We start from the raw sequence: 15599 nt of genomic DNA, 5'->3' as shown, positions 1-15599 counted from the left end.
CGGGAAGGAAACACACACACAGGACCCATTTAAACTGTTCTAAATGGGCCACTGCTTTCCAAATAATCTTCTTAGAGAAATTTGCATCAAGAAGAGAGAACTTTGAAAGTTGTTACTGATCTTTACTTTCTTCTCTACATCTTCATTTCTAAATGTTAATTGAGGTCCTACTAGGGTGTCAGATGTAGTGATAAGCATCCCAGGGACCCTGAACTCAGTCCCCATATAGTAACCTTCTAAATCAGGTACTCTTACCCTCCTGTTACACATACAGAAATCGAGAAAATGAGAGTTTACATGTCTGGCCCAGAGATACACATGCTAATAGGTCGATGAGTTGAAACTAAATTTGAGTTTTTCAAATTCCCAGATCCGAAAAGTTTTTATTTATAGTATACCATGCCTCATGCTGAGGTTTCACAAGTCTCTGAATGCAAATAGGCCAACCGTTATTATTGATACTTGAATCCTCTTGCCTTATTACATGCCAGGTCACTTTCAATTATCTCTGGGAGACCACAGGGATATGTTACATATACTTTGCTCCAGTGGTTCCTAAACTCCTCATAATTAGAATGATCTGGGAAGATTTTAAAAATCAGATTTCTAAATGTGTGCCCCATGTTTAGAAAATTTTTATTCTGCAGATCTAGAGTTAAGGAGTAAGAAACTAATTTTTAAGAAAGTATCCAAATGATCTGATGACCAGTCAGGTTTTGTAACAATGTTCGTTTGTTTTTCACATGTCATCATATATTGGGATTGCAGATTGAGACCCAAGTGGAGAATAAATGATAAGCAAAGCTTCCTGTGATAATAAAGTTTAGAAAATTAAATGAAACTTTCAACCCTTTCTCAGTGGTCCCTTTTCCATATTCTCTTCTGGGAAGTACTGTCCAGGAATCAAAGAACGAGACTTTGACCCTTTCTCCTTGCTTATCTACTCATGCTCAGTCATTCAGTCATGTCTGACTCTTTGTAACCCTAGCCCACCAGGCTCCTCTGTCCATGAGATTTTACAGGCAAGAATACTAGAGTGGGTTGCCATTTGCTCCTTATGTACTAAAGAGGACTAAAAAGGATAAATCACAATGACTATACCACCACAATACTTTTGTATTATGCACATACCACCCCACTTCTCCCAGTCTAGTGTAAGCCACCAACCATCTCACCATGGGGCTTCAGTAATAACCTTCTAACTTGGTCTCTCTGCTTCTACTTTTATCCTTTGCACCAGCCACACTGACCTTCTTGCTCTCTTTTGAACTAGCCAAATTTATTTAGGCCTCATTATTTCTACACTTGAAATCTCTGGGTGAAATAATTTTAGGATAATTCATTTGTGCTGTTTTCTCCACATTTTTGAAACTTCTCCCTCTCCACCTTGCTTCTCTTACTTCAGGTGGGCAATCTATCTTCAAGATACCTTGCTTCAGGTATCTTCAAGAGTAGAAAGACAGTTTTAAGATTATATAGCTTTTCTAGTTTTGTAGAAGGCTAAAGTCCATTGAAGAAATTATGCTAGGTATTTTGGAGGCAGAGGAAAAAGCACAGTCATCTCTCATGGGCATCATATCTAAGAAGAGATACTGCTCCATGGGAAGTTGAGAAATGTTGGTGAGACTCAAGAGCCAAGAGTGAGACAAGCCTCTGAATACATGATTGAGAAGTAGTAGCAGAAACGCCATATTAAAAATTTTCACATGTCTTTGTCAAAGTCTTTGTATTTTGGAGGCAGAGGAAAAAGCACAGTCATCTCTCATGGGCATCATATCTAAGAAGAGATACTGCTCCATGGGAAGTTGAGAAATGTTGGTGAGACTCAAGAGCCAAGAGTGAGACAAGCCTCTGAATACATGATTGAGAAGTAGTAGCAGACATGCCATATTAAAAATTTTCACATGTCTTTGTCAAAGTCTTTGTATGTTGTGACCATGGTAGGTTGGAGATTAAAATATTTCATCTCTCATTTTGGGGATATTTACCCTATGAATATCCAAGATCCTACATACCTTGGGATGGGGAGGGTTTCCCAAAATGATAGATAAAGCAGTACACAGCCTTGTGTAATATAAAGGGAGCATATTGGCAATGGATATTGATAATTGAGGAATGATTGGATGTAGAATTAATTTAATTTTTAAAAATAAAGTCACTCTTTCTACACACTTTGAGTTTGTCACCAGTGGTATGTGTCACGGGAGAGAGACAGGAATACTGATGAATGGCATCCAACTTAGCACCCAGAGTCAGGTTGGTTGTTACCAAAGATATTCTGGGGAAATTATCCGGAGAGATCCATATGCAATACTATTCTGTCTGTCAAGTCTCTAGAATTTTAAATTTTAATTTATTTTTGAACTGCAAAGAACACTGTCTGACACCAGTGGGTGATTGGAAAAACTGCAAAAGGAGAAGAGAAATCAATATTAATAGGGGAGGAGGGGAGAGAGATAGAAGAAAGAGCTGCAGGTGATATAAGAGGATGATAGTAAAAAAAGAAAAGGAAGGAAAAGTAGAGATAGAGGTAAAAAGAAAAAGAAAAGGAAGAAATGTGAGCATTTGCCAAGGAGAAGGAAACAGGGAACAAACTAAAGTGGTTAATCCATTTCTTCCCATTTCCCCATCAGATCAGAACATGTGGTGGTACCCAGGAACCTTCAACTTACACATAACCTTCAACTGACACCTTTCTTGGATAGAGCAATCCTACTTAGCAGTATCATAAAACTTGGCAATCCACCAGTTGTTCTTCATTGTTAAATTTGGAGCTTTCAGGATAGAGTAAATGAAGTCCAAGAACTTTTCTTCCTTCTCTTCTGGCTGTTTTAATATTGGACAAGGTCATGTTGTCTTCAGGAAGATAGAAGAACTTAAGCTTTCATGCTTCTCACAGAGCGCTGAGCTGCAGGTGTTCCAACAGGAAACATCTTCCATTGATATTATTACCATCATTGAAGTAGATTAAAAATATGGCAGATTTTCTCCTCCTGTAAATGTGAAAGTAAGCTGTTCTTGTTGCTTTCTAGGAAGAGTGCCTTTTTTCTAAACACATCATTGATTTTTCTTTTTCTCCAGCGTAAGTCCAACCAATCGTATCTTGTTTATTTTTGTCTTTTCATTGTCATCATCCATGACAGCAAGAAATCTCAAGAAATTGTGCTGCTCAAGCGGTTGCAGGCATGCTAATGGACATCATCATTGCCAAGCATTGGCAAACTCACTATGGAAACAAGAGGAGAAAAGATAGGTATTTACTGGAAAAATGAAGAGGAATAGCCAGAAACTGCCATTGGCCAGATGTGCTCAATAGTGTCTTGGAAATGAAATATATACCACTTATAGCTCGTGCATGTTAGCATATTAAGTTTCCTTAGAAATGAACAGCAGTGCTTTTTAGGTTAGGCACCTTTACAAAAGCTTCTCCTCTGTACAAAGGATTTTTCTGAGTTAACATTGTTCACTTCAAGACTGAAAATTGTTAAGTTTTGCTATCCAAAAATGTATTCTCTACTCCTTTGACACAGGGAATACTGAACTTGTAATAATTTTTCTGATAAGTAAGGATCAGTCCTTGGGCCTCCATTTGTGTATGTGATGGTGAGAAAACTCGCCCTGCACTGCAGTTTTCTGTCTTTTTCTTCTATGTTAAACAATAAACAGTCCTTTTCAAATGTCTCTCTCTCTGAATATTTCTCTCCCTCAGACTTTTCTATTCTATTCTATAAACCTTTCAAGGCATGTGGTTTTGGTGCTTGAGTTTTGTGATGGCTATTTCATGAGATAAGTGAGGAGCCTATTTTGCTTAAAAGCATATTTGGAGGATTAAATTTGCTAGAAATATGGCCTGAGGATAATGGAACATTACTTTATCAAAATTCACACATTACTTCTTCACCACTGCAAAAAACTCTCCAAATAGCCATTTCTTACTTTTAATCACATGGGTTTTTTTGTAGTATAAACTACTCATTGAAATACTTTTATAGCTTTCTGCCAAATTACTGTTTTTTGCTGATACAAACTATTCATCCCAGAAAAAAATGGTAGTCAAATCCTGAGTGACTCTGTGTGTGTGTGTGTGTGTGTGTGAGGGAAGTTTGTTTCTCAATCTATTCTACTTTATTATTTTTTTTTTAAAGCAAGCTTTGCACAAATAAATTGAAGTATGGGATATTTTTGACTTCTTTTTTAAGGCCACCATTCAGAAATAACATGGAATAGACCCAGCATTGCTTTTGTGTTAAGTATGGCATAAATGCCTTCTATACACCAATTACAGACATTCTGGCAACCAAGGCTGATGTTTAGCAGGAAGAGACTGAAATTACATCCATTGCAAGCTTAATTTCTATCATTCATCATGAGTTATCAGTGACGTTATCCTGAGACTCAGTTGATTCTGTACCACAAACACAAATAATTATAGAATTCATAGGATTACCATGTTTGCAGTCTCTTAGCATCAGCTTTTTAATATTAATATATTGACTATGTCCAAACAGTAGTTTAAAAAATATCTTCTTGTGTTTCAAATATCTCGCATGACATTCCCTACTCAGCTGTGCTGCAGCAGAGCAGATACTCAGCTGCCATGAGTGTTTTCAGTGTAAGGCTGATATACCTTGGCTCCAATTTGACCAAATTCAGCTCCTTCCAGAACACACTATGACAAACTGAAGAGAGTCTATAATCAGTAGAGGATTTTTGTGGCTTGCAAATGCACCCCAAATTGCCAATAATGAATATTCCATAAGCAAGAAGCCTTTTTTTACTTCCAAATGCTATTAGGGAAGCAAAGATTTCTGTCAAAAATACTTATTTTGCTAAATATTTTTGAACTTAGCAAATGGCTTTAGAGATTCAGCAGAAAGACTCCAAGCATGAGTGCTATTTACATCCAAAGTGAGATTTTCATGTACAAGCTGACTTCAAATGAAACCTCTTAAAACCATATACTCATCTTCCAAAGAGGATGAGAAATTCAATCAGATTTTCCAAAGGCTCAATCTCTAGGTCCAATCAATTTTGTTTGTATTACTGGAAGATTTCTATTTATAAAAGATTGGAAGTGTTCTGCCAGTAGTTAGGAAATAAATTGTTCACTGTTTGGAAGATGATTGACTTTTTCAGGTGGCTCGATGATTTTGTATGCTTTGGGGTTTTGCTGAAACAAAAAAAAAAATAGAACTGCATTAAGCAATTTGATTCCAAACAGATATGTTTGGAACATTTTAGTGCTGAAGGGGCCTTTGAGAGTATCTAGTTAAGAGGCATGCTTTTAAAGATGAGAAAACCAAAGCCCAGACATGAAAAAACATATCTGTAAAAGATTTATGCTATAAATTAGGTTGATCTAACTCTTCTGAATTTTAGCCCCTGAAGTATTCCATCACACAGATGTATCATTATTTTTTTTCCACATTTTTAATCAGTTAGTTATTTAGGATATGCTATATATGAGGTACTATGGAACGTTCTGAAGATACAAAGATGTAGAAAAGAATTTCTGTATTCAGGAAGTTAAATAATGCAGTAAAGGCAAAGAAACACCTGCAAAAACAAGAATATACTTTAAATGAGAGTTGTTGTAATCAATGTACTATAAGAATACAGAGTGAAGGGTGAATATCTTGATAGGGGAGGAAAGAGGGGCTGATAAAGAGCCAGGAAGAGGGTTCAAGAAAACAAGCCTTGAAGCCTCCTTAGGGTGAAGGAGAGAGGAAAGCAGGTGCCAAGAATATGGTACATTTGAAGGACAGCAAGTAGTTTAGTATACAATGGAATCAAAAGGAGATGAAGCTGATGTGACAGGCAGAGGTCAGATCATGAAAGGCTATCTATATTACATATAATTATATAATGAACATCACCACTAAATTGGAGGAAGATATGGAAGGTTTCAGCCAGGGCATGATTTGATATTTATATTATTTTGCAATTTAGAATCATAGAAATATAAAGGTAGAGATTATATCAGAATAAAAAGACCAGAGGCAAGGAGAACACATTGGAAGCAATAGCAGCAGGGGGGCAAGAAGAAGTGATGGTTTGAACATCATGATAATGATGATGAAGAGAAGAGAAGTGGAGGGATGAATTAGACAAGTCTTCATAACTGATTGGAGGTGTGCAGTCAAGGAAGAAGAACTGAAGATAATTCTCAGATTTCTGTATCAGGTTCCTGGTAGATTAGTATCTTTTATCATGATGGGAAAGTTCAAAAAAAGAAATATGTTAGTGATGGGAATTTAGGGCATGTTGAGTTTGAAATGACAGTGTACCCTGATGGAATCATCCAGTGTTATCTGTGGTTCTAAAGGTCTGCACTAAAGTCAAAGATTGAGGAGTGAGTAATTCTCCCAAGTGTAATAGCTACACAAGAAGTTCTGCCATAATAGAATTTGACAGAATTAGCAAGTATGATCCCACCTAAGTTGTCAAGAAATTTGTTTGCACTTCCTTGTTCTTTATTCATTCTTTGCCTTCTTCCATTTATTTTGTTTTTAAAAAATTACTTTGTCTCTGGAGCTATAAGCTTGAATTTTGAGTAATATTTCTTCCAATGTCCCAACTTTGTAAGTTTGTTCAAGTTCCGCATGGTCTGTGAAAGTTAGGTTTCTCTTATGTAAAAAGGCAATGATCTTTCATGGGGTTGATAAACTCTAAGATGAAGTAATGAATGTGAAGGGATTTTAAATAGGAGACATAAGCCTTGTTAGAATCACAATAGTACAAAATCATCAAAACTAGCAGAAACCATTAAGACAATCTTTTACAATCTTCTTGTTCACAGTAATGGCCCAACTGATATGTGTTCATGGCCTTGGCCAAGACTGGGATCAGAATCAGTAGCTTGGCTCCCAATATAAATCTCCTTTGAGGTTCATAAGCTTTGCAAATGATACCCTTTCATTGCTATCCAGTAGGCAAAGAAACTCAGAATTTGACATTTCATTTCTTGATATCTGCATGAGAAACGCTGGACTGGAGGAAGCAGAAGCTGGAATCAAGACTGCCAGGAGAATATCAATAACCTCAGATATGCATATAATACCACCCTTATGGCAGAAAATGAAGAAGAACTAAAGAGCCTCTTGATGAAAGTGAAATAAGAGAGTGAAAAAGTTGGCTTAAAGCTCAACATTCAGAAAACTAAGATCATGGCATCTGGCCCCATCACTTCATGGCAAATAGATGGGGAAACAGTGGAAACAGTGTCAGACTTTATTTTTCTGGGCTCGAAAATCACTGCGGATGGTGATTGCAGCCATGAAATTAAAAGACACTTACTCCTTGGAAGGAAAGTTATGACCAACCTAGACAGCATATTAAAAAGCAGAGACATTACTTTGTCAACAAAGGTCCATCTAGTCAAGGCTATGGTTTTTCCAGTAGTCATGTATGGGTGTGAGAGTTGGACAATAAAGAAAGCTGAGCACGGAAGAATTGATGCTTTTGAACTGTGATGTTGGAGAAGACTCTTGAGAGCCCCTTGGACTGCAAGGAGATCCAAGTCCATCCTAAAGGAGATCAGTCCTGCGTGTTCATTGGAGGGACTGATGTTGAAGGTGAAACTCCAATACTTTGGCCACCTGATGCAGAGAGCTGACTCATTGGAAAAGACCCTGATGCTGGGAAAGATTGAGGGCAGGAGGAGAAGGGGATGACAGAGGATGAGATGGTTAGAAGGCATCACTGACTCGATGCACATGGGTTTGGTTGGACTACAGGAGTTGGTGATGGACAGGGAGGCCTGACTTGCTGCTGTTCATGGAGTCGCAAAGAGTCGGACACGACTGAGTGACTGAACTGAACTGAACTGATAGAGAGACCTGAAAAATGTTATATTGAACTGAAGAATCACTAGGACTAATAATATGCAAAAAAAGATTTATAGCTTGTGAAAGGTACATATGGAAGCCTTTGTATTATTTTGGTGATAAAAAAGCTATGGCTACAAAGAGATTTCATAACCTGAGGCTACAAAAGTGCATGTATGCAGACTTGTGCGTGTACACAAACAAACACACAGAGTATGTATTGCTGTCTTCACTGGGTTGGCTAGTATCCTTGGTAAGGTCTTTAATATCTTCCATTTGGATGACTGCCATTTACAATTATTTTTTCTTCCTACTTGTGATTCTCTCCTAGTGTCCAATGTGCCACATTAATTTCAAGACAGCTTTTCTTTTAGTAATTTCAGTTTACCACTTAGTAACTTGCTAGATCATGGTCAAGTCATTTTAACTCTTGAAAACACAGTTTATTCCTCTTTAAAATGTGGCTAATAACACTTAACCTCACAGAGGTGTAAGAAGTGAAGATCAAGTACATGAAAGACCTTCACAGGTACAAATCATTATATAAATATTAGACATTTTATTCTTAAATATTCTATCATGTCATTTCCATAAAATTAAAAAAAAATTTCTACAGCATTAAGATTCAAGTCATCTTCTTAGTTTTTAAAAGCTTTTCTGATTCCAGAAGAGCTTCCTGATGCTCCATTCATGATCCTCTCTGATTCAGTGCATCTGCTCATTATGCTCTGATAATTGACCCTATGAAGGCTGGGCCCCTATTGCTATGATGACTTTCATCTTAAAAAAATATTCTCCTTTTATCTTTAACTACCTGCCCCTTCTGTTGAGTCCACTGATAGCGCAACTCCTCAAATGTCCCTATTAACTCTCTAAACTTTTTCACCTTCTACTCTTTCCACAGCGTTTGACATGGTTACTCACTTGTTCCTTCCTGAGGTACCTTTCTTACTTGAAATCTAGGACACTGCTGTCTCAGTTCTTCTGATTCGGTCACTGCTGCTTCTTAATCTCTGTTGTGAGGTCCTGCTAATCTTGTGTAAACATTGGAGTGTCTCAGAGTTCAACATCTTCTTTATCTTATGCCCTCCCCAGGTGAGCTCATTCTGTTCCATAACATTAATTATCATTTATACTTAACTTATAAGGGCTTCCCTGGTGGCTCACCTGGTAAAGAATTCCCCTTGCAATGCGGGAGACCTGGGTTTGATCCCTGGGTTGGGAAGACATTTATAAATCCACTATTTACCTCCAGCCCCAACTTGTCCCTTAAACTCAAGACTCACCTATTCACTTTCCTTCTGAACATCCACATTTAGATGTCTGACAGTGATCTCAAACTTAACATGTCTAAAACCTAACTTTTAATTCTTTTTTTTTTTTTTTTCCGACCATGCCACACAACATGTGGGATCTTACTTGCTCAAGCAAGGATTGAACCCATGCCCCCTGCACTGGCAGCACAGAGCCCCGACCATTGGACCATCAGGGGAGCCCCTCTAACATTTAATTTTTGTCTCCTCCAAACCTGTTCCTTTTTCAGACATCCCCATCTCAGTAATTGAAAAGCCATCCCTTCACTTCATCTAGTCAAAATTGCTTGAAACCATCTTAGACTTCTCTCCATCTTTTATATACCATATAAACTCTGTATTAGTTTCACGAGGCTGCTGTTAACAAATTACCTCAAACTTAGTATCTGAAGACAAAAGAATTTATTCTTTCATAGTCCTGGAGACCAGATGTCCAAACTCTGTTTCAGTTCAGTTCAGTCACTCAGTTGTGTCCAACTCTTTGTGACCCCATGGACTGGAGCGCTCCAGGCTTCCCTGCCTATCACCAACTCCCGGAGCTTACTCAAACTCATGTCCATCGAGTTAGTGATGCCATCCAACTGTCTTATCCTCTGTTGTCTCCTTCTCCTCCTGCCTTCAATCTTTCCCAGCATCAGGGTCTTTTCCAATGAGTCAGTTCTTCCCATCAGGTGGCCAGAGTATTGGAGTTTCAGCTTTGGCATCAGTCCTTCCAATGAATATTTGGGACTGATTTCCTTCAGAATGGACTGGTTGGATCTCCTTGCACTCCAAGGGACTCTCAAGAGTCTTCTCCAACACCACAGTTCAAAAGCATCAATTCTTCGGGGCTCAGCTTTCTTTATAGTCCATCCAACTCTCACATGCATGACTACTGGAAAAACCATAGCTTTGACTAGATGGACATTTGTTGGCAAAGTGATGTCTCTGCTTTTCAGTATGCTGTCTAGGTTGGTCATAGCTTTTTTTCCAAGGAGCAAGCATCTTTTAATTTCATGGCTGTAGTCACCATCTGCAGTGATTTTGGAGCCAAGAAAATAAAGTCTCTCACTGTTTCCCCATCTATTTGCCATGAAGTGTTTAACTGAGACCAAATCAAGAATTCAGGAGCTCTAGGCTAGATTGAATCTGTTCCTTGCCTCTTCCAGTGTCTGGTATCTCCTGGCGCCCCTTGACTTGTGGCCAGAGCCCTCACAGCCTCAGAGTCTCTGCCTCCATGGTCACATTGCTGCTTCTTCTTTTTTATGCTTATGGAAACTCCCTCTACCTCTTATCACATTTATGATTGCACTTCATGCCCACCTGGGTAACTCAGGATTATCACCTTCTCTCAAAGTCTTTAACTTAATTATACCTGTGTGTTACTTGCTCAGTCGTGTCTGACTCTTGGTGACCCCATGGACTGTAACCCTCCAGGCTCCTCTGTCCATAGGATTCTCCAGGCAAGATTACTGGAGTGGATTGCCATTTCCTTCTCCAGGGGATCTGCCTGACCCAGGGATTGAACCTAGGTCTCCGGCACTGCAGGCAGATTCTTTACCATCTGAGCCACCAGGAAAGCCCCTATGAATCAGATACCACAACACAAAACTCACTAGTTGTAAACAACAGTTGGAATTAAATTTTAAAAGGTTTTGTTCCGGTTTATTTATTTATTTTTTGCTTTTGGTTTCAGGAATTAGAGATAAGATATTCTAGATAGGTGATCCAGAGAGCTCTGTTTAAAGGTATAGGAGGAATTATTTCCTCAGGGCAAGAATTCTTAAAGAGATAATTTTTTTCTTGAAGCTTTCTCTGGAGTTTAAAGAATATTGTAACCACATTGTCAAAAACCATGTTTCTCTGTGGTCATAGTTTTGCAGGCAGAATTTAGACGAGATAGTACTCAAATTTGCCCTGAAAAGGGCAGATTGTCCCTCTGGGGAAGTGGGGTCTTTGATCAGCCCCAGGCTTTTGATTAAAGGAGGAAGTTCTGGACATAAGGGAACTTTAGTTCATTTTCCTATCCTATGTCAATAAAGATCTAATTTTTTAGGCCATTTTTCTTGTCATTAGATCATAGCTATAGACTGATCAGTCAAAAAAAAGTTTTTTTTTTTTTTTTTTCTAGGGTTTCCCAGGTGGAGTGTGGAACCTTAGAGTGAGAGATTTCCATATTAGCTCGAGCAGTTTGTACCAGAAGTCTGTGTGCTCAAACCAAACCAACAAAACCAAAACTTCACCAGCCAGGAGTCACACTCCAAATGAAACAAAAGGCAAAGAGATGCCCAGAAATCAAAGCCAAGTGGCAAGAGTGCTCCAAAATGATGGTAAAACAATACCCAGAAATCAAAAGCCAAATGTCACTGTGGACTAAAAAAGATGTATAACTTGAAGGTTGCAAATTAAGTTTTATTTGGGGCAAAATGAGGACTGCAGCCCGGGAGGCAGTATCTCATATACCTCTGAGAGACTGCTCCAGAGTGGCAGTGGGGGAAGGTCAATATATAAGGTTTTGGTGAAGGGGGAGTCAATATCTTGAAGCACTCACTTTACAAAAGGTTTTTTGATGTTCGTGAGGATCTGATGTCACCATGAAGTGGTTTAGTGCTTCTCTAGCTATGTGGAGATGTAAGGATTGAGATCATAAAATCTGTTTCTAAAAACATCCAACTATCTAAAGACCTGTCTCACCAGATTCCCTGAAGCACAGAGTGCCTTACTCCACCCTGAACTTCCTCAGGGGTTGTTGAAGGTCAATAGCTATAGCAGCATGGGGTTCAATCTCCATAGAGGCAGATGGCAAATGCTTTCGTTGTTCAGTCATTGGCAATGCTCTTGGTAAGTGCCAATTTGTAGTTGACAGCATAAATGCCAAATGTGACTTCCCAGTTCCATTAGACTTGTGACCGGGCAGAGTCAGTGCTAGCAGCCTTTTTGTTTGATATAGTTTTGTTAGGTAATTAGAGTAGGAAACAGGAGTCCAAAATGGTGGTGGCTAAAAGACAAGGAAGGGAAAAGCCCACGAAAATAGTACAAAGGAAGGTCAAAGGAAGGTCCGAGGACCTGAGTGAGACCTTAGGTAGAACAAACAGCACTCCTGGCTAGCCCAATTTACATAGGCAGGCCCAGGGGGAGGAAAAAACATATAAAAAGAGGAGCCAAAGCACGCACGCTCTCTCCCGCACACTAGCACGCTCCTCCACTCTCTTCTCTTCGCATCTTTGGGTCAGCATGCCCTCACGCCTCAAGGATGGATTCTCTTGCTATTTTCTAAATAAAATAGAGCTGTAACACTGATTTGTCTAAGAACTATAACACAGTCTGTCCAAGAACCAAGAGCTGTGATGCACTGAGGGCTTTAATGTCCGTCACTCCAAATCTTTGTTGTGACGAGACAGAACCAAAAAACATACACTTGCCTGACAGTTTCAAGCAGTTTCTTACTGATTTTCTGTGAAGAAGCTACTCTATCATTCCCTCTTTTAGAAGCGTCTAGATACCAGTCAAAGTAAGCACGGCCAGCCTTTTCTGATTGTGCACACAAAATATCTATTTTAGAATATCAAAAGAACCTCAATTTGGCCATTTTAGGTTGAGATCTCTTTTAGTATAATTTCTCCAAATAACTAGGTACTTGCAAGTATGAACTCTATATGTATTGTACATGAGTCTGGCTGCAGTGTTAGTCAGAGGCTGACTTACTGACACCCTTTTTTTCTGCTTTTGAGAGATTTTGTTGCCCATTTTAAGCTGAATTTGTCAGGGATAAAAATCACTAGTGAACTTGTGTAGTGGGTCCATGTCCTGCTTGTGAGCTTAACCCCTCCAGGAGTCACCCCAGAGTTGTTTCAACTTGTCTTATGTGTCTCAGATTTTGCCTCCAGCAATCCAAGGCCACTATGGTTATCCAGGTCACTGAATGGCCAGTTCTAATGTGTGACCCCTGGATAAACAAGTATTTTAATTAATGAGTGGGTTTCCCTATGGGACCACTACACAATATGACTAGGCCTCCAACACTTCTGTAAATTTCTCAGTCACTTGAGAAAACCAAAACTGACCAGGAGGAGATTTTTCCCTTTCCTTCAGAGCAAAGCTTTCATATATTCTCCTCACTTTTATACTGACAGATTCTATAGTGGCAGTCAAATTGAGGAAAAATGTCAGATCAGCCTCTTATTTAACCACCCAGCCAAGACCATTTAGTCCCCTACAACAGAGCGACCTTGGCGTCTTTCAGCTGAGCCCCAGGTATTTCTCAATTAGTTACCAGTCAAGCCCCCTTACCCAGTACCTTTTCACTGGGTAGGCAATTTCCCTGACATCTTTCATCCAGCCTCCCACCCAGCATCTTTTGCCTGGGTGGGAATTTTTATCCTTCAACCAAGCCCTACTCAGAGTCTAGACCATGAGGAGTACACCCCAGAGGTTTCACCCGTCCTCTCTCCCCCCAGTATCTTTCCTACTGGGAGGAGGCAGGTTATCTGTTCCATCACCAAATAAAACTCAGAATCTCAACCAATCATTATACCTTTTTCCAAAAAAGGTAACACGTCTAGAAACCAGAGACTAGGATCTGGTATTTTGGGGTGGTTATTATTCAGCCTACTACAATATCCATCAACAAATCTTGACAGCTTTGTCTTCAAAATATGTCCAGAATCTAATCATTTTTCACCATTTCCACCGCCATTACCCAAGTGCACTACCTCTCAGGTGGATTATCATTTAACCGGTTACATGCCACAGAGTTTATCCTCTTCAGTTAATTGTCAAAGTAACAGCCAGGAAAATCCTTTAAAAAGTTCAATCAGTTATGTTTGAAGTTATGTTTTGCTCATAACATTCTAAGAATTAATATTTTTCTCAGAATAAAAGTTTTAACCAGGCTTTACCAGGTTCTGGTTAACCTGGTTTCTGATCACCTCTCTGTCAATCAGTCAGGTCAGTTGCTCAGTCGTGTCCAAATCTTTGTGACCCTGTGAATTGCAGCATGCCAGGCCTCCCTGTCCATCACAAACTCCTGGAGTTCACCCAAACTCATATCCATTGAGTTGGTGATGCCTTCCAACCATCTCATCCTCTGTTGTCCCCTTCTCCTCCTGCCCTCAATCTTTCCCAGCATCAGGGTCTTTTCAAATTAGTCAGTTCTTCACATCAGGTGGCCAAAGTATTGGAGTTTCAGCTTCAACATCAGTCCTTCCAATAAACATCCATGACTGGTCTCCTTTAAGATGGACTGGTTGTATCTCCTTGCAGTCCAAGGGACTCTCAAGAATCTTCTAAAACATCACAGTTAAAAAGCATCAATTCTTCGGTGCTCAGCTTTCTTTATAGTCCAACTCTCACGTCCATACATGACTACTGGAAAAACCATAGCCTTGACTAGATGGACCTTTGATGACAAAGTAATATCTGTGCTTTTTTAATATGCTGTCTAGGTTGGTCATAACTTGCCTTCCAAGGAGTAAGCATCTTTTAATTTCATGGCTGCAATCACCATCTGTAGTGATTTTGGAGCCCCAAAAAATAGTCAGCCACTGTTTCCCCATCTATTTGCCATGAAGTGATGGGACCAGATGCCATGATCTTAGTTTTCTGAATGTTGAGCTTTAAGCCAACCTTCTCACTCTCCTCTTTCACTTTCATCAAGAGGCTCTTCAGCTCTTCACTTTCTGCCATAAGGGAGGTGTCATCTGCATATCTATTGATATTGATTGATATCTATTGATACGCAGGCTATTGATATTTCTCCCAGCAATCTTGATTCCAGCTTGTGCTTCTTCCAGCCTAGCATTTCTCATGATGTACTCTGCATATAAGTTAAATAGAAGGGTAACAATATATAGCTTTGACATACTCCTTTCCCTGTGTGGAACCAGTCTGTTGTTCCATGTCCAGTTCTAATGGTTGCTTCCTGACCTGCATACAAATTTCTCAAGAGGCAGGTCAGGTGGTCTGGTATTCCCATCTCTTTCAGAATTTTCCACAGTTTATTGTGATCCACACAGTCAAAGGCTTTGGCATAGTCAATAAAGCAGAAATAGATATTTTTCTGGAACTCTCATGCTTTTTCAGTGATCCAGCAGATGTTGGCAGTTGGATCTCTGGTTCCTCTGTCTTTTCTAAAACCAGCTTGAATATCTGGAAGTTCACGGTTTATGTTCTGCTGAAGCCTGGCTTGGAGAATTTTGGGCATTGCTTTTCTAGTGTGTGAGATGAGTGCAATTATGTGGTAGTTTGAACATTCTTTGTCATTGTCTTTCTTTGGGATTGGAATGAACACTGAACTTTTCCAGTCCTTTTCCAGTGGCTACTGCTGAGTTTTCCAAATTTGCTGGCATATTGAGTGCAGCACTTTCACAGCATCATCTTTTAGGATTTGAAATAGCTCAACTGGAATTCATCACCTCCACTAGCTTTGTTCACAGAGATGCTTCCTAAGGCCCACTTGACTACACATTCCAGGATGTCTGGC

Source organism: Bison bison, unplaced genomic scaffold (assembly GCF_000754665.1).
Source record: "Bison bison bison isolate TAMUID 2011002044 unplaced genomic scaffold, Bison_UMD1.0 scf7180017864531, whole genome shotgun sequence".
NCBI classification, from domain to species: Eukaryota; Metazoa; Chordata; class Mammalia; order Artiodactyla; family Bovidae; genus Bison; species Bison bison.
This window is presented reverse-complemented; position numbering follows the sequence as displayed.